Below are 26,147 nucleotides of genomic sequence, written 5' to 3' on the forward strand. Positions count from 1 at the left end.
TTTCTCAGATTTAAATCTTAATTCAGATTTTGTTAGTTTTCATCACATTTGAGTTTAAAATAAATGTTGATTCTAAATATGTGGGACAGTCTTATGCCGTCGTTGTGCGGGTTGCATGGACCACCCAGGAAGGAAATATTAGTGAGCGCAGGTTTGACTCTTTATTTTTCAATAAAGCTTGAGTGTCGGTCAGGTCGCTCTTTCAGCTCCTCCTCCGCTGCTCGTTCCGGTCTGCTTTTCAGCTGCCGTGTCGCCGTCTTCGTCTGGCTTTTCTCTGTCGCTCTCCTGCAGGGCTGCGGACAGTCCACCTCCTTCTTTTGATCTTTCCTCCTTCTCCCCTTTTATACTCTGTGAAGAGATAGGTAGATTCATCACCGGTGTGTGAGGCACGCACCCGATTTCGATTGAAGCGGCATTGCTCCCGGCCAGCCCCGTCTCTTCGTTCCGCCGCATTCTCCGCCTCCTTGCAGCCATCTTGAGCAGGGCTTTAGCTTGCCCTGCTTCGCCGTTCGCTCCGCCTCGCCACATATGATATGTAAACATTAAATAAACATTAAATCTAAACCTAAATCCTATATATATATATATATATATATATATATATATATATATATATATATATATATATATATATATATATATACATATATATGTATATATACACATATATATACATATATATATGTATATATACACATATATAAATGTATATATATATATATATATATACACATAAACATATATATATATGTGTTAAATCTAAATCTTTAATCTTAACCTACATGTTAAATCTAAACCTAAAAGTCAAATCTAAATCAAAATGTGAGCACTAAATGTTCAATCTGAACCTAAATGTTACTTCTAACCCTAAATCTTGAATATAAATCTAAATGTGAGCATTTAATGTTAAATCTGTATGTAAATGTTATGTTAAATCTAAACCTAAATGGTGAATGTAAATGTTAAATTTAACCCCTAAATGTTAAATCTAACCCTAAATCTTTAATATAAATTTAAATCTGAGCGCTAAATGTTAAATTTAAACCTAAATGTTAAATCTAAACCTTAATGTTAAATATAAACATAAATATGAGCGCTAAATGTTAAATCTAAACCCAAATGTTAAATCCAAACCTAAATCCAAAATCAAAACATATGTTTAATCTAAACTTAAATGTTAAATATAAATCTAAATGTGAGGGCTAAATATTAAATCTAAACTTAAATGCTAAATCTAAACCTTAATGTTAAATATAAATATATCTATATAAATATGAGCGACGAATGTTAAATCGAAACCCAAATGTTAAATCTAAACCTAAATCTTAAATCTAAATATATGTTAAATCTAAAGCTAAATTCTAAATCTAAATATGAGGGCTGAATGTTGAATCTAAACCTAAATGTTAAGTATAAATCTTACATTTAAATGTGAGCACCAAAATGTTAATTCTAACCCACAATCTGTAATCTAAATATATGGTAAATCTTTAGGTTTAACATTTAGCGCTCACATTTAGATTCAGATGTAACATTTAGGTTTAGATTTAAACATTTAGGTTTGGATTTAACATCAGATATAATATTTAGAATTAACATTTTATTTAAACTTGAATGTAAAGAACATAAGAAAAGTGGGTTGTATCTGCTAGAAAAGTGTGACTGAACTTTTGCATTCGGCATCCCATGCAGCTCATATGTAAATATTAGGTACAAAGACTAGATTTTAGGAGAAAAACACTAAAATCTAGTGAAATTGTCTCATTGCGTCCATGCAGGTAGTTAATTTTACTTGATAAGACATCCTAAATTAAGATGTGCATATCTCAAAATTAGCAGGACTTTTACGATAGAAATAAGTCATTTATTCTAAAAACAAGCATTATTCAACTTGCAATTCTTAAATTAAGCATCTGGGGAAAGCCAAAATATATTTTTGAACAGTTAATTTCTGAGTTTCAACCTTTTTAAACTACAATAGACTACATATATTTATCTGCTCTAAAATTAAGATTATGGTATAAAGTCAATGACTAAAAATAGCTCTTAAAACTAAGGACATTTCTGGAAATACATTTTAAAATTGTGTCAAATGGCAAATTGGCAGTGAAATCTGCATCTTAATATACCACACCTGTGAAGTGGATGGATTGTTTTTGCAAAGGAGAACTGCTCACTAACAGATTTATGCAGATTTATCATTGGTCCCTTCGAGGTTACCTAGTGGCTGGTTTATTCTGTCACTGTTGCACATTGTTGTGTTTGGCATGACCCCAGGATGCAGACACAGGAGGCGGAGAACAGAACAAAAGGTATTTTAATTAAGTACCAGAAATAAGAAAATAATATAACTTAAAGTGCCCTCTTTGGGGATTGTAATAGAGATCCATCTGGATTCATCAACTTCATTCTAAACATTTCTTCACAAAAAAGAAATCTTTAGCATCAATATTAATGGAACATGTCCACAAAAAATCTAGCTGTCAACACTGAATATTGCATTGTTGCATTTCTTTTCACAGTTTATGAATTTACATTCATATATTGTTGGAGTATTTTTCAATAAATATATTTATAAAGGATTTTGAATTGTTGCTATTTTTAGAATATTTAAAAAAATATCATGTACCCCTTGGGATACCTTCAAGTACCCACATTTGAGGACCTCTGGTCTATAGGTCCGTAAAATATATAGATATGTAATGTATTCATACATTGTTTATGTAGGATATACGCATGTATATATAACCTAATCATATTGTTTCTTCAACTTCAAAATAGCTGACTGTTGTTTTCCCTTCTCTGGGATTATATTCCCAGTTTTGATCTCAGACGTCTGGTCACTTGTAGCATATAAGAATATTCTATTTCTGTTAAGCAAATTATGAACACGCCAAGACATGTGTCCTTTATCATAGTTACACGAATGACAAAAAAGCGCGTGAATATAAGTGGTATTCAGTGAGGTAATATGAATTAAATGCGCTGACAGTTCATTGTTCCTACCAAATGAATTGCACGGAGTGGAGCGGATCACCACTCCAAGATGGCGGCCCCGCATCTCGTTTGCGGCAATAGGCAGTAGTGGTCGATGCTGCGTACCCTTATAAGATGTCTATGGTTCTAACGTTAGCAGTGAGTTTACAGCCTCACTCATTTAACTACACAGCAAATAAAAGTCACGTTACTCAGCCAATAAACGTTAGCTTACATTCAAAACGTACCCTTCTTTGTGCAACTTCAAATGTCGAACGAAGTTGTAAATTGATGCGTCTCCGTCTGTAATCTTCCAACCGCATGTTTTGCATACGCCAATTCCTGTTTTGTTGACCAAGTTGTAGTTTTAATACCCGAACGAAACACTTTATGGCATAATTTTCTTCACTTATTCTTCTGTTGTTTGAAAGCTCTTCTCTGTTAGTTTTCCTGCAATTTGATTGGATGAATGCTGTGTGACGAAAACAACGTGGATGTAATTTGATTGGCTGTTGTACTGACAGGTAGCGCACAGGCTGTCATCGCACACACGCTGACACACTTCCGTACACGATGGAAGATACGGAGCGCTCCTCAATAACTTTTTAATCGTTGGGTTTTGGGGAAAGTAGCAAGTCATGTCAAGTCAAAAGGCTCAAGTCCAAGTCAAGTCACAAGTCATTGATGTTAAAGTCTAAGTCGAGTTGCAAGTCGTTTTACATTTTGTCAAGTCAAGTCTAAAGTCATCCAATTCATGACACGAGTCTGACTCGAGTCCAAGTCATGTGACTCGAGTCCACACCTCTGCTAATTGTCAACCAGAAAAAGGTTAAGTGAACATCGCTCAGAAACAGGATATTTAAGTCACCACAGAACAAACTAAAACATGAATGGAACAAACACAGGAAACACTAAAGAAAGGAAAAACACCATTAAAACAAAAAAAACTGTCACAACAAAGTTTTTGATTTCTTGAGTTCAGCTCATGAAAAATGGGTGCGAAAACAAAAGTAGTGCGTTCAAATATTTTTGTTTATATATTTTTTCTAGATATAAATGTAATGTTTGAATGTTTGAATGAATGGTTTATTTTGAGCCATGCAAACAAAACAAGAGAATGACATAAAATATAAAAGAAATATATCAATACATTATTTTTACACCTACATTGAAAACATTACATGTGACTAATCTTTTGTAGATGTCAAGATTGGCTCAAAAGGGAGTGGGAAGAAGTAAACTTATTAGGTCCCACCCCTATACATATACAATATATATTTACAATATATAATACAATAATATATATAATATAATTCAGTTCAGTGGTTGCTTCGTAGATGCTATATATTATCTATATATAATACATTTAAATTCACACACACTTACATACATACATATGTACACACACATATACACACATACATATATTTATATATATATACATACACATATATATACATACATATACATATATACATACATACATACACATACACACATAATCACATACATACACAAATGCATATACCCAAAATACACATATGTCCATCATACACACACACGCACACACACAGATATACACACACATACACAAATAAATATAAAAACTATACATATAATAGTATATATAATATACACTTTTGTCTAAACATTATTAACAGTTTATGTTGCCTATGGGAACAAGCTTTAATTTTGACTGTGATATTAGTGGTTAGTGGGCGGTATAGCTCGGTTGGTAGAGTGGCCGTGCCAGCAACTTGAGGGTTGCAAGTTCGATTCCCGCTTCCGCCATGCTAGTCACTGCCGTTGTGTCCTTGGGCAAGACACTTTACCCACGTGCTCCCAGTGCCACCCACACTAGTTTAAATGTAACTTACATATTGGGTTTCACTATGTAAAGCGCTTTGAGTCACTAAGAGAAAAGCGCTGTATAAATATAATTCACTTCACTTCAATAGTGGATCTGTGGCTGTGGAGCTACTGCCCCTGATCAACAGGACCTGAGGACCACTCTTGCTATGTGTCCTATGCTGTGCATTAAAACTAAAAACATTTTAAATAAATAAAAATATACTTTGTTTGTATATCCTAGCCAAGTTTTGCCAAAGTGTGATTAAATACAGATATATAGAAAAAATAAAATAACAATATGTTTACTATTTGGGTAGGGATCGGACAGGTGTTTAGTTTCAGAACATAGACAAGCACAGTTTTTTCTCTGCACAACAGCTTCCCATACAGCAGTTGTTTTGTTGCTTTATGAAAAGAAAGTTGGATTGAAGTGTCATCTGCGGGAGACGTTAGCAAATTCTTTGTTGTTTACTCTCAACGTTTACTGCGGGTAATATGATGTGACTGGCAACAGTTGTATATGTTGCCTGTTTTAACTCACCTTCCGTTTTATCACAACTCTATTCTCCTGTCACTCGCTTGTGTAACTGCATGATGTTCCATTTATTTGACAAGCTGCAATGGAAGCACTGAATCTAACCGCTCTTTTATTAAGGCTCTCCTTTCACCATTGATACAGAACTGGGCAACAAGCTTAGCTCACATATAGTTTCTTATTGGTCTGTTGTATTGCAGTATTGTATATTATTGACGGTTTGTGTAATTGCGACATTATAGTGGTGGTATTACAGGAAAAGTGGTGAATTAATTCAGTTAAACTAGGGTGAACAAAAGTCCTCTTTTCCAGAAACATGTTTTATTTTCATGTCCATTTCCCCCTTCATTTTCTTTATAATAACGGAACACATACGTGGAATAATGGATGACAAAGATCAAACAGCCAAATGGCCAGGATCAATCAATCAATCAATGTTTATTTATATAGCCCCAAATCACAAATGTCTCAAAGGACTGCACAAATCATTACGACTACAACATCCTCGGAAGAACCCACAAAAGGGCAAGGAAAACTCACACCCAGTGGGAAGGGAGAATTCACATCCAGTGGGACGCCAGTGACAATGCTGACTATGAGAAACCTTGGAGAGGACCTCAGATGTGGGCAACCCCCCTCCCCCAGGGGACCGAAAGCAATGGATGTCGAGCGGGTCTAACATGATGCTGTGAAAGTTCAATCCATAGTGGCTCCAACACAGCCGCGAGAGTTCAGTTCAAAGCGGATCCAAGACAGCAGCGAGAGTCCCGTCCACAGGAGACCATCTCAAGCGGAGGCGGATCAGCAGCATAGAGATGTCCCCAACCGATACACAGGCGAGCGGTCCATCCTGGGTCTCGACTCTGGACAGCCAGTGTCATCCATGGTCATCGGACCGGACCCCCTCCACAAGGGAGGGGGGGACATAGGAGAAAGAAAAGAAGCGGCAGATCAACTGGTCTAAAAAGGAGGTCTATTTAAAGGCTAGAGTATACAGATGAGTTTTAAGGTGAGACTTAAATGCTTCTACTGAGGTGGCATCTCGAACTGTTACCGGGAGGGCATTCCAGAGTACTGGAGCCCGAACGGAAAACGCTCTATAGCCCGCAGACTTTTTTGGGGCTCTAGGAATCACTAATAAGCCGGAGTCTTTTGAACGCAGATTTCTTGCCGGGACATATGGTACAATACAATCGGCAAGATAGGCTGGAGCTAGACCGTGTAGTATTTTATACGTAAGTAGTAAAACCTTAAAGTCACATCTTAAGTGCACAGGAAGCCAGTGCAGGTGAGCCAGTACAGGCGTAATGTGATCAAACTTTCTTGTTCTTGTCAAAAGTCTAGCAGCCGCATTTTGTACCAACTGTAATCTTTTAATGCTAGACATGGGGAGACCCGAAAATAATACGTTACAGTAATCGAGACGAGACGTAACAAACGCATGGATAATGATCTCGGCGTCTTTAGTGGACAGAATGGAGCGAATTTTTGCGATATTACGGAGATGAAAGAAGCCCGTTTTAGTAACGCTTTTAATGTGTGACTCAAAGGAGAGAGTTGGGTCGAAGATAATACCCAGATTTTTTACCGAGTCACCTTGTTTTATTATTTGGTTGTCAAATGTTAAAGTTGTATTATTAAATAGAGGTCGGTGTCTAGCAGGACCGATAATCAGCATTTCCGTTTTTTTGGCGTTAAGTTGCAAAAAGTTAGCGGACATCCATTGTTTAATTTCATTAAGACACGCTTCCAACTGACTACAGTCCGGCGTGTTGGTCAGCTTTAGGGGCATGTAGAGTTGGGTGTCATCAGCATAGCAGTGAAAGCTAATACCGTATTTGCGTATGATGTCACCTAGCGGCAGCATGTAGATGCTGAAGAGTGCAGGGCCAAGGACCGAACCCTGGGGAACTCCACACGTTACCTTAACGTAGTCCGAGGTCACATTGTTATGGGAGACACAATGCATCCTATCAGTAAGATAAGAGTTAAACCAAGACAGGGCTGAGTCTGACATACCAATTCGTGTTTTGATACGCTCTAATAAAATATTATGATCGACGATATCGAAAGCAGCGCTAAGATCGAGGAGCAGCAACATAGCTGACGCATCAGAGTCCATCGTTAGCAATAGATCATTAGTCAATTTTCCGAGGGCTGTCTCAGTCGAGTGATTTGCCCGGATTGAAAGGTTTCACATAGATTGTTAAACGCTAAGTGTTGGTGTTCAAATACAATTTGGAGGTACAAACCAAACAATGTGAAGTAAATTATATTTATATAGCGCTTTTCTCTAGTGACTCATCTAAGAAAATGGGTTTCACCCTCATATACATATAAATATATATATATGAGCGCTAAATGTTAAATCTAAACCCAAATGTTAAATCTAAACGTAAATCTTTAATCTAAACATATATGTTAAATAAATATAAATATGACTACTAAATTTTAAATCTAAACCCAAATGATAAATCTAAACCTAAATCTTAAATTTAAACATACTGTATATGTCCAATCTAGACTAGAGATATTCCATAATGGCTTTTTTGTCGATTTCCGATATTGTCCAACTCTTAATTACCGATTCCGAAATCAACCGATACCGATATATACTGTAAATAAATCAACTCAAGTTATGGAAAGAAATGCCAACATGGCACTGCCATATTTATTATTGAAGTCACAAAGTGCATTAGTTTTTTTAAACACGCCTCAAAACAGCAGCTTGGAATTTGGGACATGCTCTCCCTGAGAGAGCATGAGGAGGTTGAAGTGGGCGGGGTTGAGGCGGGCGGGGGGGTGTATACTGTAGCGTCCCGGAAGAGTTAGTGCTGCAAGGGGTTCTGGGTATTTGTTCTGTTGTGTTTATGTTTTGTTACGGTGCGATGTTCTCCCGAAATGTGTTTGTCATTCTTGTTTGGTGTGGGTTCACAGTGTGGCGCATATTTGTAACAGTGTTAAAGTTGTTTATACGGCCACCCTCAGTGTGACCCGTATGGCTGTTGACCAAGTATGCGTTGCATTCACTTGTGTGTGTGAAAAGCCGTAGATATTATGTGACTGGGCCGGCACGCAAAGGCAGTGCCTTAAAGGTTTATTGGCACTCTGTACTTCTCCCTACGTCCGTGTACACAGCGCCGTTTTGAAAAGTCATAATTGTTACTTTTTGAAACCGATACCGATAATTTCCGATATTACATTTCAAAACATTTATCGGCCTATATCGGCAGCCCGATATTATCGGACATACCTAATCTAAACCTAAATGTTGAATCTAAATATGAGGGCTAAATATTAAATGTGAGTGCTAAATATTAAGTATAAACCTAGATGTTGAATCTAAACCTCAATGTTAAATATAATCCTTAGATTACAGAAAACACAGAGTGAGATGTTCTATCTCTTGTGCGTAACACAAATGCAGAAAATGACTTAACACATTAAAAAGACTAGTAAAACATTTAAAATGACTCCCTAAACACAACAATCCACTTCTAAAATGACTCTAAAACACATAAAATGACTCTTAAGAGGGGGGGGGGTTGCCCACATCTGAGGTCCTCTCCAAGGTTTCTCATAGTCAGCATTGTCACTGGCGTCCCACTGGATGTGAATTCTCCCTGCCCACTGGGTGTGAGTTTTCCTTGCCCTTTTGTGGGTTCTTCCGAGGATGTTGTAGTCGTAATGATTTGTGCAGTCCTTTGAGACATTTGTGATTTGGGGCTATATAAATAAACATTGATTGATTGATTGATCTAAAACATAAATTACTCCTAAAACACGTAATAAGACTGCTAAAACACGTAAAAAAAATTAATAAAAATCCTAAAACATGTAAAAAGACTTAAAACTCATAAAAAACCTTCTAAAACAAATAAAAACACAGAATGAGGTGTTAGCATCCTTTGCGAGCACACACATTACATTTAAATATTAAATCTAAACCTAAATGTTAAATTTAACCCAAAATGTGTAATCTAAATCTATGTTGAATCTTTGTTTTTTTAACATTCAGCACTCACATTTAGATTTAACATTTAGATTTGGATTTAACATCGGATATAATATTTAGCGTTAACATTTTAATTTAAACTTAAATGTGCTGAAAAGTGGGTTATATCTGCTAGAAAAGTGTGACTGAACTTTTACATTCAGCACCCCATACACCTCATATATTATAACTAAGGTACGAATACTAGATTTTAGGACAAAAACACTACAATCTACTGAAATTGTCTCTCCGTGCAGTTATTTAATTTTACTTGATAAAACATCCTAAATTTAAGATTTAAAATTTAAGACTCAAAATTAGCAGGACTTTTAAGATAGAAATGAGTATCCATCCATCCATCCATCATCTTCCGCTTATCCGAGGTCGGGTCGCGGGGGCAGCAGCCTAAGCAGGGAAGCCCAGACTTCCCTCTCCCCAGCCACTTCGTCTAGCTCTTCCCGGGGAATCCCGAGGCGTTCCCAGGCCAGCCGGGAGACATAGTCTTCCCAACGTGTCCTTGGTCTTCCCCGTGGCCTCCTACCGGTTGGACGTGCCCTAAACACATCCCTAGGGAGGCGTTCGGGTGGCATCCTGACCAGATGCCCGAGCCACCTCATCTGGCTCCTCTCGATGTGGAGCAGCAGCGGTTTTACTTTGAGTTCCTCCCGGATGGCAGAGCTTCTCACCCTATCTCTAAGGGAGAGCCTCGCCACACGGCGGAGGAAACTCATTTCGGCCGCTTGTACCCGTGATCTTATCCTTTCGGTCATGACCCAAAGCTCATGACCATAGGTGAGGATGGGAACGTAGATCGACCGGTAAATTGAGAGCTTTGCCTTCCGGCTCAGCTCCTTCTTCACCACAACGGATCGATACAACGTCCGCATTACTGAAGACGCCGCACCGATCCGCCTGTCGATCTCACGATCCACTCTTCCCCCACTCGTGAACAAGACTCCTAGGGACTTGAACGCCTCCACTTGGGGCAGGGTCTCCTCCCCAACCTGGAGATGGCACTCCACCCTTTTCCGGGTGAAGTATTTTATGAGTATTTTATTCTAACAAAAAAAAGAGCAATGAAACATAAACAAACAATGAAACAATGAAAGCCAATAAAATGCCTTTTATCCTACAGATGTGGACAGGAAGTGGCCTTTCAGCGTGAATGCAGAAAAGGAGGAAACCGTGATGGAGACTGTCGCTGCTACATAAGTCACCCAACATCCCTGCCGTGCATCACCAGTGATGCCATGATCCAGTTCTGACTGTGGGTGAGTGTTGCAAACCTCTGTAACGTCAATTAATGCAAAAAGGTCACTAAATAAATCAATTTAGTGACCTTTTTGCAGCATTTTCATTAAAGCGGAGGCAGCAGCTTGAGAAAAATCATGTCCTTTTAGAACTTGCTAATCCAAGGTTAGACACAGGGGTGTCAAACGTACGGCCCGGGGTCCAGATCAGGCCCGTGGACATGTTTTATCCAGTTTTGTGGTGTTTCATTTAACTGGAATCCAGTGTGCTGTGGGGCCCTATTGTAGTGAATCACACCTGAGCCATCATAAATTAATCAAATCTTTATTTGACACGTGAATAATGTGATGGACATTTAACATTAAACTAGGGATCTAGATATCTGGTCAGGACATTCCTCAAACGTTTGCCTTCACCTTCTTTGTCCATTCGTTTTTTGTGACTTTATATACTCTGGACCAGGGGTCGGGAACCTTTTTGGCTGAGAGAGCCAAGAAGCCAAATATTTTAAAATATATTTCCGTAAGAGCCATATAATATTTTTTTTAACACTGAACACAACTAAACACGTGCATTTTTAAGTAAGACCAACATTTCTAGAGTATAATAGGTCTCTTATTCTTTGTAATAACATTGTTATTCTGAAGCTAACTGTGGAGGGGGCGTGGCCTGCGGGCCTGCAGCAAACTGGGGTGTGCCAGGACCGGCTTCAAAATCAGCGACAGCTGCGTAGACGGCCCACCTGGGCCTTGTTATCTAATCACCTGTCGCTCTTTTATAAGCAACAGCCAGGAGGAGAGACGGGGTCGGGGCTGGAAATACAATTGCTGGAAAGCAACTGAGAGACTTATTGAAGAATAAAATAATATTGTAACCCTGAAACAGGCTCTGATGTCGGTGCTTGGTGGTCCGAAGAACCCCCAGGAGGGCAAGCCCCACACTAACCAATAATAAATAAATAACTTCTTACCATTAACGCAACTTCTTGAACAGGTGCGGTAGAAAACGGATGGATGGATTAAAAATGCATGAGAATGTTTTATATTTTTAACATTATTTTTAACACTGTGATTACAAGTGGAATTATTCATTACTTATCGTTTTAAGCAACGTCAGCTCAGATTTATCCGAGAGCCAGATGCAGTCATCAAAAGAGCCACATCTGGCTCTAGAGCCATAGGTTCCCTACCCCTGCTCTGGACCTAGATGTTGAGTCCGCGGACAATAACTGATCCAGTCTGATTCGCCAGTCCAAAAGCATTCGTCCAAAAGCATTCCGTAGTCTTCCCTCGACGACCAAGTAATACAAAGCACACGCTATATGTTCTCATCACATCCACGGGAGCCCGCATTCTCGTTGTCTCTCCTTTGACAAATGGACAAGGTTTTTTGCTAAGGAGCATCACAGCTGACCTGGACATCGGAAAGTTCTCTTGACGCTGTGGGAGACTCAAAAAGAGAACAAAAAACAAAATAGGTTTAGAAAAAAATTCTTCCTTCGCTTCTTTTTGTTATCGATGATATCAATGTTCCCCTCGATTAAGCGTGTGTTTTAGCAAACACACACACTTCCTGGGATCATGGCAGGTTATTCTAATGATTCAAATAATCAAATTAGAGCAGTCTGTCGGCGTAAGTTTGTGACGAACCCCAAGATGCAGAGAAGGAGGCAGGCATGGAGTGAGAAAACATGATTTAATTGAAATAATAGAATAAGAACAAACAAAAAGGTATTAACAAAGGACGCGCACAAGGCGGATAACAAACTAGGCCAGGGGTCACCAACCTTTATGAAACCAAGAGCTACTTCTTGGGTACTGATTAATGCGAAGGGCTACCAGTTTGATACACACTTGAAAAATTTGCCAGAAATAGCCAATTTGCTCAATTTACCTTAAATTCAATGTTATTATTAATAATTGATGTTATTTATCTTTGTGGGAACACTGATCATCTTAATGAATTCTCACAAAAAATATATATTTTTGATAGGGGTGGGCAATATCGCAAATTTGGGTATCGATTCCGAACCGATACCGGCCAGTATCGCCGATACCGATACCGGAAGTGTCGTCATCTGATGGGGGGGGGGGGGGGACTTCGGGGTATCGATACTTTTGAAAAACAAATTTGTACTTTTGCCTTTATTAATTGATTATGATAATAATACAACACAGGACAACGATTTAAGTCAAAAAATAAAATACTTATTACAAAAGTAATATCAATAGCAATAAAGTAATGCAAATAAGGTGCAAACAACTACTAAACCTGGCTTGTCGCCTCAAAACACACAAACACTTAAAATACACAACAAAACTCTAGTTATTGAACAAAGTTGTAAACATGAACACAAAACAAAAGAACTGAGAAATTCAAATAAAAAAGTAATAATATCAATTGCAATAAAGTAAGTGGTGTAAATAAGGTGAAAACAAATACAGAACTTGGCTAGTCGCCTCACAACACACAAGAACTTAAGTAAAAAAGAAAACACTCGTTATTAAACAGTTGTAAAAATGAACACAAAACAAAAGAACTGATAAATTCTTATCGTTATTTTAGTGCAATAAAATACTTTACATTTTACAACCAAGACATGAAGTCGCACTGGAAACGCACGCGTGTGTTTGTGCGTGTCCGAGTGAACCTCGGAGCGAATTATACTGATGTGTGTGCACGAACGCACCAAGCGTCATGTTAATTGTATTTATTTTATTTTATTTTGGGTTGAAGATGAATTTTTGAAGTGTTTTTAAATCTCGTTCGCAACCCATCACTAGGGAGGAGTGATGGGTTCACATTTTTTTTTAAATCGGAGTGATTCGCTTAATTTGGTGAAGTATCGATACCATCACGCCAGTATCGATACGATACCGATACTCACCAAGTATCGATACTATCGATACTTGGTATCGATACGCCCAGCCCTAATTTTTGATGACATGTTTTAAATAGGTAAAAATCCAATCTGCACTTTGTTAGAATATATAACACATTGGACCAAGCTATATTTCTAACAAAGACAAATCATTATTTCTTCTAGATTTTCCAGAACAAAAATGTTAAAAGAAATTCAAAAGACTTTGAAATAAGATTTAAATTTGATTCTACAGATTCTCTAGATTTGCCAGAATAATATTTTTAAATTTTAACCATAATAAGTTTGAAGAAATATTTCACAAATATTCTTTGTCAAAAAAACAGAAGCTAAAATGAAGAATTAAATTAAAATATATTTTTTATTCTTTACAATTAAAAAAAAAAAATACTTGAACATTGATTTAAATTGTCAGGAAAGAAGAAGAAGGAATTTAAAAGGTAAAAAGGTATACATATGTTTAAAAATCCTAAAATCATTTTTAAGGTTGTATTTTTTCTATAAAACTGTCTTTCTGAAAGTTATAAGAAGCAAAGTAAAAAAATAAATGAAATAATTTAAACAAGTGAAGACCAAGTCTTTAAAATATTTTCTTGGATTTTCAAATTCTATTTGAGTTTTGTCTCTCTTAGAATTAAAAATGTCGAGCAAAGCCAGACCGGCTTGCTAGTAAATAAATACAATTTAAAAAAATAGAGGCAGCTCACTGGTAAGTGCTGCTATTTGAGCTATTTTTAGAACAGGCCAGCGGGCTTCTCATCCGGTCCTTACGGGCGACCTGGTGCTACCTGAACTAGGCTATGGACAAACAAAACTGGAAGCAGGAAACAAAAGACAGTAAGCTACACAAAGCTACCAAATATAGCTCATCGCTACGCTCCAACGACACGACAGGAGAGACAATAAATGACAATAATCCAGCCCAGACTGGAGGAGAAAACAGATTTAAATAAGAGCGGGCTGATTGACACCAGGTGTGGCCAGGTGCCAATCAGCCGCAGCTGAGGGCACACAGCACTCTGGGAGAAAGACAGGAAACCAACAAAATAAGAGCGCTGACAGGAAACACTACACACACAGAGGAAACAACTAAAACATAGTCAAACTGTCAGGGCCAAGCCTGACATAGTCATTTTTATCAGTTATTATTCAGTAAAAATCTTGTTTTTCATGCGCTGTGTAGTACAGAATGATGTTCCTGACATGGTAGGCCTTGTCAGACAATGTGCAGGTTATCTTGTTTATTGCAGTTTTCATGCTTTCTACTTTTCCTTCGACCGCGGAATGACACTTTGACCGTCTGAGAAGTGTTGTATCCCAAATAGCTGCAATCGCTTTCTCTTAAGGCGGGGGCCGGCAACCCGCGGCTGCGGCTCTTTAGCGCCGCCCTAGTGGCTCTCTGGAGCTTTTTCAAAAATGTATGAAAAATGGAAAAAGATGTGGGGTAAAAAATATTTTTTTTTGTTTTAAAATGGGTTCTGTAGGAGGACAAACAGGACACAAACCTCCCTAATTGTTTTAAAGCACACTGTTTTTATTAAACATGCCTCACTGATTCGAGTATTTGGCGGGCGCCGTTTTGTCCTACTAATTTCGGCGGTCCTTGAACTCACCGTAGTTTGTTTACATGTATAACTTTCTCCAACTTTCTAAGACATCTTTTATGCCACTTCTTGTTCTGTCTCTTTAGCGCCGCCCTAGTGGCTCTCTGGAGCTTTTTCAAAAATGTATGAAAAATGGAAAAAGATGTGGGGTAAAAAATATTTTTTTTTGTTTTAAAATGGGTTCTGTAGGAGGACAAACAGGACACAAACCTCCCTAATTGTTTTAAAGCACACTGTTTTTATTAAACATGCCTCACTGATTCGAGTATTTGGCGGGCGCCGTTTTGTCCTACTAATTTCGGCGGTCCTTGAACTCACCGTAGTTTGTTTACATGTATAACTTTCTCCAACTTTCTAAGACATCTTTTATGCCACTTCTTGTTCTGTCTCTTTAGCGCCGCCCTAGTGGTTCTCTGGAGCTTTTTCAAAAATGTATGACAAATAGAAAAAGATGAGGGGTAAAAACATATTTTTTTTGTTTTAAAATGGGTTCTGTAGGAGGACAAACAGGACACAAACCTTCTAATTGTTTTAAAGCACACTGTTTTTATTAAACATGCCTCACTGATTCGTGTATCTGGCGGGCGCCGTTTTGTCCTACTAATTTCAGCGGTCCTTGAACTCACCGTAGTTTGTTTACATGTATAACTTTCTCCAACTTTCTAAGACATCTTTTATGCCACTTCTTGTTCTGTCTCTTTAGCGCCGCCCTAGTGGCTCTCTGGAGCTTTTTCAAAAATGTATGACGAATGGAAAAAGATGAGGGGTAAAAACATTTTTTTTTTTGGTTTTAAAATGGGTTCTGTAGGAGGACAAACAGGACACAAACCTTCTAATTGTTTTAAAGCACACTGTTTTTATTAAACATGCCTCACTTGTTCGAGTATCTGGCGGGCGCCGTTTTGTCCTACTAATTTCGGCGGTCCTTGAACTCACCGTAGTTTGTTTACATGTATAACTTTCTCCGACTTTCTAAGACATCTTTTATGCCACTTCTTGTTCTGTCTCTTTAGCGCCGCCCTAGTGGCTCTCTGGAGCTTTTTCAAAAATGTATGACGAATGGAAAAAGATGAGGGGTAAAAACATTTTTTTTTTTGGTTTTAAAATGGGTTCTGTAGGAGGACAAGCAGGACAAAAACCTCCCTAATTGTTTTAAAGCACACTGTTTTTATTAAACATGCCTCACTGATTCGAGTATCTGGCGGGCGCCGTTTTGTCCTACTAATTTCGGCGGTCCTTGAACTCACCATAGTTTGTTTACATGTAAAACTTTCTCCAACTTTCTAAGACATCTTTTATGCCACTTCTTGTTCTGTCTCTTTAGCGCCGCCCTAGTGGTTCTCTGGAGCTTTTTAAAAAATGTATGACAAATAGAAAAAGATGAGGGGTAAAAACATATTTTTTTTGTTTTAAAATGGGTTCTGTAGGAGGACAAACAGGACACAAACCTTCTAATTGTTTTAAAGCACACTGTTTTTATTAAACATGCCTCACTTGTTCGAGTATCTGGCGGGCGCCGTTTTGTCCTACTAATTTCGGCGGTCCTTGAACTCACCGTAGTTTGTTTACATGTATAACTTTCTCCGACTTTCTAAGACATATTTTATGCCACTTCTTGTTCTGTCTCTTTAGCGCCGCCCTAGTGGCTCTCTGGAGCTTTTTCAAAAATGTATGACGAATGGAAAAAGATGAGGGGTAAAAACATTTTTTTTTTTGGTTTTAAAATGGGTTCTGTAGGAGGACAAGCAGGACAAAAACCTCCCTAATTGTTTTAAAGCACACTGTTTTTTATTAAACATGCCTCACTGATTCGAGTATTTGGCGAGCGCCGTTTTGTCCTTCTAATTTCGGCGGTCCTTGAACTCACCATAGTTTGTTTACATGTATAACTTTCTCCGACTTTCTAAGACATCTTTTATGCCACTTCTTGTTCTGTCTCTTTAGCGCCGCCCTAGTGGCTCTCTGGAGCTTTTTCAAAAATGTATGACAAATAGAAAAAGATGAGGGGTAAAAACATATTTTTTTTTGTTTTAAAATGGTTTTGTAGGAGGACAAACAGGACAAAAACCTCCCTAATTGTTTTAAAGCACACTGTTTTTATTAAACACGCCTCACTGTTTCGAGTATCTGGCGGGCGCCGTTTTGTCCTACTAATTTCGGCGGTCCTTGAACTCACCGTAGTTTGTTTACATGTATAACTTTCTCCGACTTTCTAAGACATCTTTTATTCCACTTCTTGTTCTGTCTCTTTAGCGCCGCCCTAGTGGCTCTCTGGAGCTTTTTCAAAAATGTATGACAAATGGAAAAAGATGAGGGGTAAAAACATATTTTTTGTTGTTTTAAAATGGGTTCTGTAGGAGGACAAGCAGGACAAAAACCTCCCTAATTGTTTTAAAGCACACTGTTTTTATTAAACATGCCTCACTGATTCGAGTATTTGGCGAGCGCCGTTTTGTCCTACTAATTTCGGCGGTCCTTGAACTCACCGTAGTTTGTTTACATGTATAACTTTCTCCAACTTTCTAAGACATCTTTTATGCCACTTCTTGTTCTGTCTCTTTAGCGCCGCCCTAGTGGTTCTCTGGAGCTTTTTCAAAAATGTATGACAAATAGAAAAAGATGAGGGGTAAAAACATATTTTTTTTGTTTTAAAATGGGTTCTGTAGGAGGACAAACAGGACAAAAACCTCCCTAATTGTTTTAAAGCACACTGTTTTTATTAAACATGCCTCACTGGTTCGAGTATTTGGCGGGCGCCGTTTTGTCCTACTAATTTCGGCGGTCCTTGAACTCACCGTAGTTTGTTTACATGTATAGCTTTCTCCAACTTTCTAAGACATCTTTTATGCCACTTCTTGTTCTGTCTCTTTAGCGCCGCCCTAGTGGCTCTCTGGAGCTTTTTCAAAAATGTATGACAAATGGAAAAAGATGAGGGGTAAAAACATATTTTTTTTTGTTTTAAAATGGGTTCTGTAGGAGGACAAACAGGACACAAACCTCCCTAATTGTTTTAAAGCACACTGTTTTTATTAAACATGCCTCACTGATTCGAGTATCTGGCGGGCGCCGTTTTGTCCTACTAATTTTGGCGGTCCTTGAACTCACCGTAGTTTGTTTACATGTATAGCTTTCTCCAACTTTCTAAGACATCTTTTATGCCACTTCTTGTTCTGTCTCTTTAGCGCCGCCCTAGTGGCTCTCTGGAGCTTTTTCAAAAATGTATGACAAATGGAAAAAGATGAGGGGTAAAAACATATTTTTTTTGGTTTTAAAATGGGTTCTGTAGGAGGACAAGCAGGACAAAAACCTCCCTAATTGTTTTAAAGCACACTGTTTTTTATTAAACATGCCTCACTGATTCGAGTATCTGGCGGGCGCCATTTTGTCCTACTAATTTCGGCGGTCCTTGAACTCACCGTAGTTTGTTTACATGTATAACTTTCTCCGACTTTCTAAGACATCTTTTATGCCACTTCTTGTTCTGTCTCTTTAGCGCCGCCCTAGTGGCTCTCTGGAGCTTTTTCAAAAATGTATGACAAATGGAAAAAGATGAGGGGTAAAAACATATTTTTTTTTGTTTTAAAATGGGTTCTGTAGGAGGACAAACAGGACAAAAACCTCCCTAATTGTTTTGAAGCACACTGTTTTTATTAAACATGCCTCACTGATTCGAGTATCTGGCGGGCGCCGTTTTGTCCTACTAATTTCGGCGGTCCTTGAACTCACCGTAGTTTGTTTACATGTATAACTTATTCCAACTTTCTAAGACATCTTTTATGCCACTTCTTGTTCTGTCTCTTTAGCGCCGCCCTAGTGGCTCTCTGGAGCTTTTTCAAAAATGTATGACAAATGGAAAAAGATGAGGGGTAAAAACATATTTTTTTGGGTTTTAAAATGGGCTCTGTAGGAGTACAAGCAGGACAAAAACCTCCCTAATTGTTTTAAAGCACACTGTTATTTATTAAACATGCCTCACTGATTCGAGTATCTGGCGGGCGCCGTTTTGTCCTACTAATTTCGGCGGTCCTTGAACTCACCGTAGTTTGTTTACATGTATAACTTTCTCCGACTTTCTAAGACATCTTTTATGCCACTTCTTGTTCTGTCTCTTTAGCGCCGCCCTAGTGGCTCTCTGGGGCTTTTTCAAAAATGTATGACAAATGGAAAAAGATGAGGGGTAAAAACATATTTTTTTTGGTTTTAAAATGGGTTCTGTAGGAGGACAAGCAGGACAAAAACCTCCCTAATTGTTTTAAAGCACACTGTTTTTTATTAAACATGCCTCACTGATTCGAGTATTTGGCGAGCGCCGTTTTGTCCTTCTAATTTCGGCGGTCCTTGAACTCACCATAGTTTGTTTACATGTATAACTTTCTCCGACTTTCTAAGACATCTTTTATGCCACTTCTTGTTCTGTCTCTTTAGCGCCGCCCTAGTGGCTCTCTGGAGCTTTTTCAAAAATGTATGACAAATAGAAAAAGATGAGGGGTAAAAACATATTTTTTTTTGTTTTAAAATGGTTTTGTAGGAGGACAAACAGGACAAAAACCTCCCTAATTGTTTTAAAGCACACTGTTTTTATTAAACACGCCTCACTGTTTCGAGTATCTGGCGGGCGCCGTTTTGTCCTACTAATTTCGGCGGTCCTTGAACTCACCGTAGTTTGTTTACATGTATAACTTTCTCCGACTTTCTAAGACATCTTTTATTCCACTTCTTGTTCTGTCTCTTTAGCGCCGCCCTAGTGGCTCTCTGGAGCTTTTTCAAAAATGTATGACAAATGGAAAAAGATGAGGGGTAAAAACATATTTTTTGTTGTTTTAAAATGGGTTCTGTAGGAGGACAAGCAGGACAAAAACCTCCCTAATTGTTTTAAAGCACACTGTTTTTATTAAACATGCCTCACTGATTCGAGTATTTGGCGAGCGCCGTTTTGTCCTACTAATTTCGGCGGTCCTTGAACTCACCGTAGTTTGTTTACATGTATAACTTTCTCCAACTTTCTAAGACATCTTTTATGCCACTTCTTGTTCTGTCTCTTTAGCGCCGCCCTAGTGGTTCTCTGGAGCTTTTTCAAAAATGTATGACAAATAGAAAAAGATGAGGGGTAAAAACATATTTTTTTTGTTTTAAAATGGGTTCTGTAGGAGGACAAACAGGACAAAAACCTCCCTAATTGTTTTAAAGCACACTGTTTTTATTAAACATGCCTCACTGGTTCGAGTATTTGGCGGGCGCCGTTTTGTCCTACTAATTTCGGCGGTCCTTGAACTCACCGTAGTTTGTTTACATGTATAGCTTTCTCCAACTTTCTAAGACATCTTTTATGCCACTTCTTGTTCTGTCTCTTTAGCGCCGCCCTAGTGGCTCTCTGGAGCTTTTTCAAAAATGTATGACAAATGGAAAAAGATGAGGGGTAAAAACATATTTTTTTTTGTTTTAAAATGGGTTCTGTAGGAGGACAAACAGGACACAAACCTCCCTAATTGTTTTAAAGCACACTGTTTTTATTAAACATGCCTCACTGATTCGAGTATCTGGCGGGCGCCGTTTTGTCCTACTAATTTTGGCGGTCCTTGAACTCACCGTAGTTTGTTTACATGTATAGCTTTCTCCAACTTTCTAAGACATCTTTTATGCCACTTCTTGTTCTGTCTCTTTAGCGCCGCCCTAGTGGCTCTCTGGAGCTTTTTCAAAAATGTATGACAAATGGAAAAAGATGAGGGGTAAAAACATATTTTTTTTGGTTTTAAAATGGGCTCTGTAGGAGGACAAGCAGGACAAAAACCTCCCTAATTGTTTTAAAGCACACTGTTTTTTATTAAACATGCCTCACTGATTCGAGTATCTGGCGGGCGCCATTTTGTCCTACTAATTTCGGCGGTCCTTGAACTCACCGTAGTTTGTTTACATGTATAACTTTCTCCGACTTTCTAAGACATCTTTTATGCCACTTCTTGTTCTGTCTCTTTAGCGCCGCCCTAGTGGCTCTCTGGAGCTTTTTCAAAAATGTATGACAAATGGAAAAAGATGAGGGGTAAAAACATATTTTTTTTTGTTTTAAAATGGGTTCTGTAGGAGGACAAACAGGACAAAAACCTCCCTAATTGTTTTGAAGCACACTGTTTTTATTAAACATGCCTCACTGATTCGAGTATCTGGCGGGCGCCGTTTTGTCCTACTAATTTCGGCGGTCCTTGAACTCACCGTAGTTTGTTTACATGTATAACTTATTCCAACTTTCTAAGACATCTTTTATGCCACTTCTTGTTCTGTCTCTTTAGCGCCGCCCTAGTGGCTCTCTGGAGCTTTTTCAAAAATGTATGACAAATAGAAAAAGATGAGGGGTAAAAACATATTTTTTTTTGTTTTAAAATGGGTTCTGTAGGAGGACAAACAGGACAAAAACCTCCCTAATTGTTTTAAAGCACACTGTTTTTATTAAACATGCCTCACTGGTTCGAGTATTTGGCGGGCGCCGTTTTGTCCTACTAATTTCGGCGGTCCTTGAACTCACCGTAGTTTGTTTACATGTATAACTTTCTCCGACTTTCTAAGACATCTCTTTTGCAACTACTTGTTCTGTCTCATTTTGTCCACCAAACTGAATGCACAAAGGTGAGTTTTGTTGACGTTATTGACTTATGTGGAGTGATAATCAGACAAATTTGGTCACTGCATGAGTGCAAGCCAATCGATGCTAACATGCTATTTAAGCTAGCTATATGTACATTTCGCATTATTATGCCTCATTTGTAGGTATATTTGAGCTCATTTGGTTTCCTTTAAGTCCTCTTAATTCAATTTATATATCATGACATTATCTGTGTGTAATATGGCTTTTATTTTTTTGCGGCTCCAGACATATTTGTTTTTGTATTCTTAGTCCAATATGGCTCTTTCAACATTTTAAGTTGCCGACCCCTTTCTTAAGGTATTCAGGTGTGAATACCTTAAGACAGGCGTGCACATCACTTGTGCACGCCAGCTTTCCGAGACTCTTATTTTGTTAGCGCAGGCAGCATGAAGCAGGGCTTTTATTGTGAAGATAGGAAATGTGCAGTCGGCCTTTAGAGTTTTGACGGAAGGGACGGCGCGAAAGTCTGTTGAAATAAAAAGTGTTTCTCGCCTTCCTCTCTGTCATTTTTTCATAATAATGAACTGGCAGCAGCCAGCGTCATCTCACAAGACCCTCGGGTGCCGTGAATGTCAATCAAGCAAGCTACGGAATTTGCCGCCAATGTTTTTCTTGTAAAGTGTATGGAAACTGGATGAATTAGATGCCAAAAACCAACCACTTTCATGTGGTATTGTACAGAAAGGACAACTTTTTTTCTCCTCCATTTGAAAATGTGGGCGTTATCATCATTACTGTCTGATTCCAATCAATGCAAGTCATCAGAATCAGGTAATACACCAACTTATATTCTTGTCTTTGTGAAAGAAAGACATCTATATGTGTTACACATGCTTGTATTATCATTAAACACATTTAACTTGTTTACAAAAATGTATCTTTCATAAATAAATAAATATAAATGATATATATAAATAAATGATAAATGATAAATGGGTTGTACTTGTATAGTGCTTTTCTACCTTCAAGGTACTCAAAGCGCTTTGACACTACTTCCACATTTACCCATTCACACACACATTCACACACTGATGGAGGGAGCTGCAATGCAAGGCGCCAACCAGCACCCATCAGGAGCAAGGGTGAAGTGTCTTGCTCGGGACACAACGGACGTGACGAGGTTGGTTCTAGGTGGGATTTGAACCAGTGACCCTCGGGTTGCGCACGGCCACTATCCCACTGCGCCACGCCGTCCCTATGAGGTAGATCCCCTCGAGTTGGTCAATTGAAAAGTAGCTCGCCTGCAGAAAAAGTGTGGGCACCCCTGATTTAGTCCGTGCAGAAACTGCACTGCATTTTTAAAAGTACAAACCCCGTTTCCATATGAGTTGGGTAATTGTGTTAGATGTAAATATAAACAGAATACAATGATTTGCAAATCATTTTCAACCCATATTCAGTTGAATATGCTACAAAGACAACATATTTGATGTTCAAACTGATCAACTTTTTTTTTTTTTTTTTGCAAATAATCATTAACTTTAGAATTTGATGCCAGCAACACGTAACAAAGAAGTTGGGAAAGGTGGCAATAAATACTGATAAAGTTGAGGAATGTTCATCAAACATTTATAGAATAGAATATATCTTTATTGTCATTGTACAACAAAATTGTATGCAAACTAATTCAGTGCAAAATCATACTTAAAACCATAAGAACATAGATAAATAAATAAAAATACATACAATTCATAAAAATACCAAGCATACAGCTCAGATGCACAGTCCTTATTGTTATCTTGTGTTCAGTGATACAGGGTGTATGTCCAGGGTGAGATGGGTCCTTTATGATGTTTTGGTCCTTTTTGAGGCATCTGGCACTGTACAGTTCATCTAGGGCGGGGAGAGAGCAGCCAGTGATCTTCATGGCAGTGTTTATGACCCTCTGAAGTGCATTCCTCTCTGCCACCGTGCAGCTGGCATACCGTACACCAATGCAGTATGTCGGCACACTCTCTATTGAGCAGCGATATAAGGACACAAGCAGTTTTTGGGACGGATTGTTCTTCTTGAGGAGTCTCAGAAAGTAAAGTCTTTGCTGTGCCTTTTTGATAGTCACTGAGGTGTTCATACTCCACGACAGGTCTTCCTTATATGGAACATCCCACAGGTGTGCAGGCTAATTGGGAACACGCCATGGTTGGGTATAAAAGCAGCTTCCATGAAATGCTAAGTAATTCACAAACAAGGATGGGGCGAGATTCACCACTTTGTAAGCAAATTGTCGAACAGTTTTAGAAACATTTTTCAATGAGCTGTTGCACGGAATTTAGGGATTTTACCATCTATGGTCCGTAAAATCATCAAAATAGTTCAGACAATCTGGAGGAATCACTGCACGTAAGCGATGATATTACGGACTTTTGATCCCTCAGGCGGTACTGCATCAAAAACTGACATCAGTGTGTAAAGGATATCACCACGTGGGCTCAAGAACACTTCATAAAACCACTGTCAGTAACTAGGGTTGGTCGCTACATCTGTAAGTGCAAGTTAAAACTGTACTATATGCAAAGCCAAACCTATTTATCAACAATATCCGGAAACGCCGCCGGCTTGGCTGGGCCGGAGCACACCTAAGATGGACTAATGCAAAGTGGAAAGGTGTTCTGTGGTCTGACGAGTCCGCATTTCAAATTATATTTGGAAACAGAGGACGTGGTGTCCTCCAGAACAAAGAGGAAAATAACCATCCGGATTGTTATAGGCGCAAATTTCAAAAGCCAGCATCTGTGATGGTATGTGGGTGTATTAGTGCCCTATGCATGGGTAACTTACACATCTGAGAAGGCACCATTAATGCTGAAAGGTCCATACAGGTTTTGGAACAACATATGTTGTCATCCAAGCAACGTTATCATGGACGCCCCTGCTTATTTCAGCAAGACAAGTGTTACAACAGTGTGGCTTCGTAAAAAAAGAGTGCGGGTACTTTCCTGGCCCGCCTGCAGTCCAGACCTGTCTCTCATCGAAAATGTGTGGGGCATTATGAAGCGTAAAATACGACAGCGGAGACCCCGGACTGTTGAACAAATGAAGCTCTACATAAAACAAGAATGGGAAAGAAGTCCACTTTCAAAACTTCAGAAATTAGTTTCCTTAGTTCCCAAACGTTTATTGAGTGTTGTTAAAAGAAAAGGTGATGTAACACAGTGGTGAACATGCCCTTTCCCAACTACTTTGGCACGTGTTGCAGCAATGAAATTCTAAGTTAATTATTATTAAAAAAAAACAATTAAGTTTATGAGTTTGAACATCAAATATATTGTCTTTGTTGTGCATTCAACTGAATATGGGTTGAAAGAGGATTTGCAAATCATTGTATTCCATTTATATTTACATCTAACACAATTTCCCAACTCATGGAAACGGGGTTTGTACAAATTAAACAAGATAACGTTGTAAAAAAAAAAACACAAAAAAAACCAAAACAAAAAAAACATTGATGTGAGATAGCAGCACATTCCTTTCTCCTTGTAAAAGTAACAATCCTCAGTTGCATTTTCAGGATGAGGAAACAGACCCCAGGAGAGCGTGGAGGTCTGTCCTTAAGATGTTTATTTAGTTAGTTTGCATTCAATTAGAGGACATCAGCCTTTCTTGTAAAAAGCAATCAGAAGTAAATTCTGAAATGCACCGGCGGACACAAGCAATCTACGATAAAATAACCACAGTTTAACAGCGCTAATAAAGCTCGGAACTCAGCATTTGGTGCGATGGGAAACAACAAAACACCAAGTGTATATATTTTAAGTGGCACAATATTGTTCTTAAAGATCATTGGACCTTTAAAAAAAACAAAAAAAACTTCTGAAAGATTTAGGACATATCAAGCTACATAATGTGTTGATATTAAACAATTAATTTTCTTGGAATTAGCGTATAAGACTTATATACAGTGGGGCAAAAAAGTATTTAGTCAGCCACAGATTGTGCAAGTTCTCCCACATAAAATGATGACAGAGGTCTGTAATTTTCATCATAGGTACACTTCAACTGTGAGAGACAGAATGTGAAATCCAGGAATTCACATTGTAGGAATTTTAGAGAATTTATTTGTAAATGATGGTGGAAAATAAGTTTTTGGTCAACCATTCAAAGCTCTCACTGAAAGAAGGAGGTTTTGGCTCAAAATTTCACGATACATGGCCCCATTCATTCTTTCCTTAACACGGATCAATCGTTCTGTCCCCTTAGCAGAAAAACAGCCCCAAAGCATGATGTTTCCACCCCCATGCTTCACAGTAGGTGTGGTGTTCTTGGGATGCAACTCAGTATTCTTCTTCCTCCAAACACGACGAGTTGAGTTCATACCAAAATGGATACATGGATGATAAAGCAGAGGATTGGGAGAATGTCATGTGGTCAGATGAAACCAAAATAGAACTTTTTGTTGAACAATTATATGACAAATTGTA

At 38.4% G+C, this 26,147-nt stretch overlaps 1 protein-coding gene across 4 annotated transcripts in view; it reads left to right on the top strand.

Moving 5' to 3' along the window:
- The window catches only part of b3gat1a (beta-1,3-glucuronyltransferase 1 (glucuronosyltransferase P) a), a 308,974-nt gene that overhangs the window by 236,625 nt on the left and 46,202 nt on the right, over positions 1-26,147 (top strand). For all 4 annotated transcript variants that reach the window (XM_061878725.1, XM_061878724.1, XM_061878726.1 and 1 more), the window contains one exon: positions 10,492-10,627. The gene's annotated coding sequence lies outside the window, so the exon portion shown is untranslated. The remainder of the gene's footprint in view (positions 1-10,491; positions 10,628-26,147) is intronic.

This window comes from Nerophis ophidion, linkage group LG18, assembly GCF_033978795.1.
Source record: "Nerophis ophidion isolate RoL-2023_Sa linkage group LG18, RoL_Noph_v1.0, whole genome shotgun sequence".
NCBI classification, from domain to species: Eukaryota; Metazoa; Chordata; class Actinopteri; order Syngnathiformes; family Syngnathidae; genus Nerophis; species Nerophis ophidion.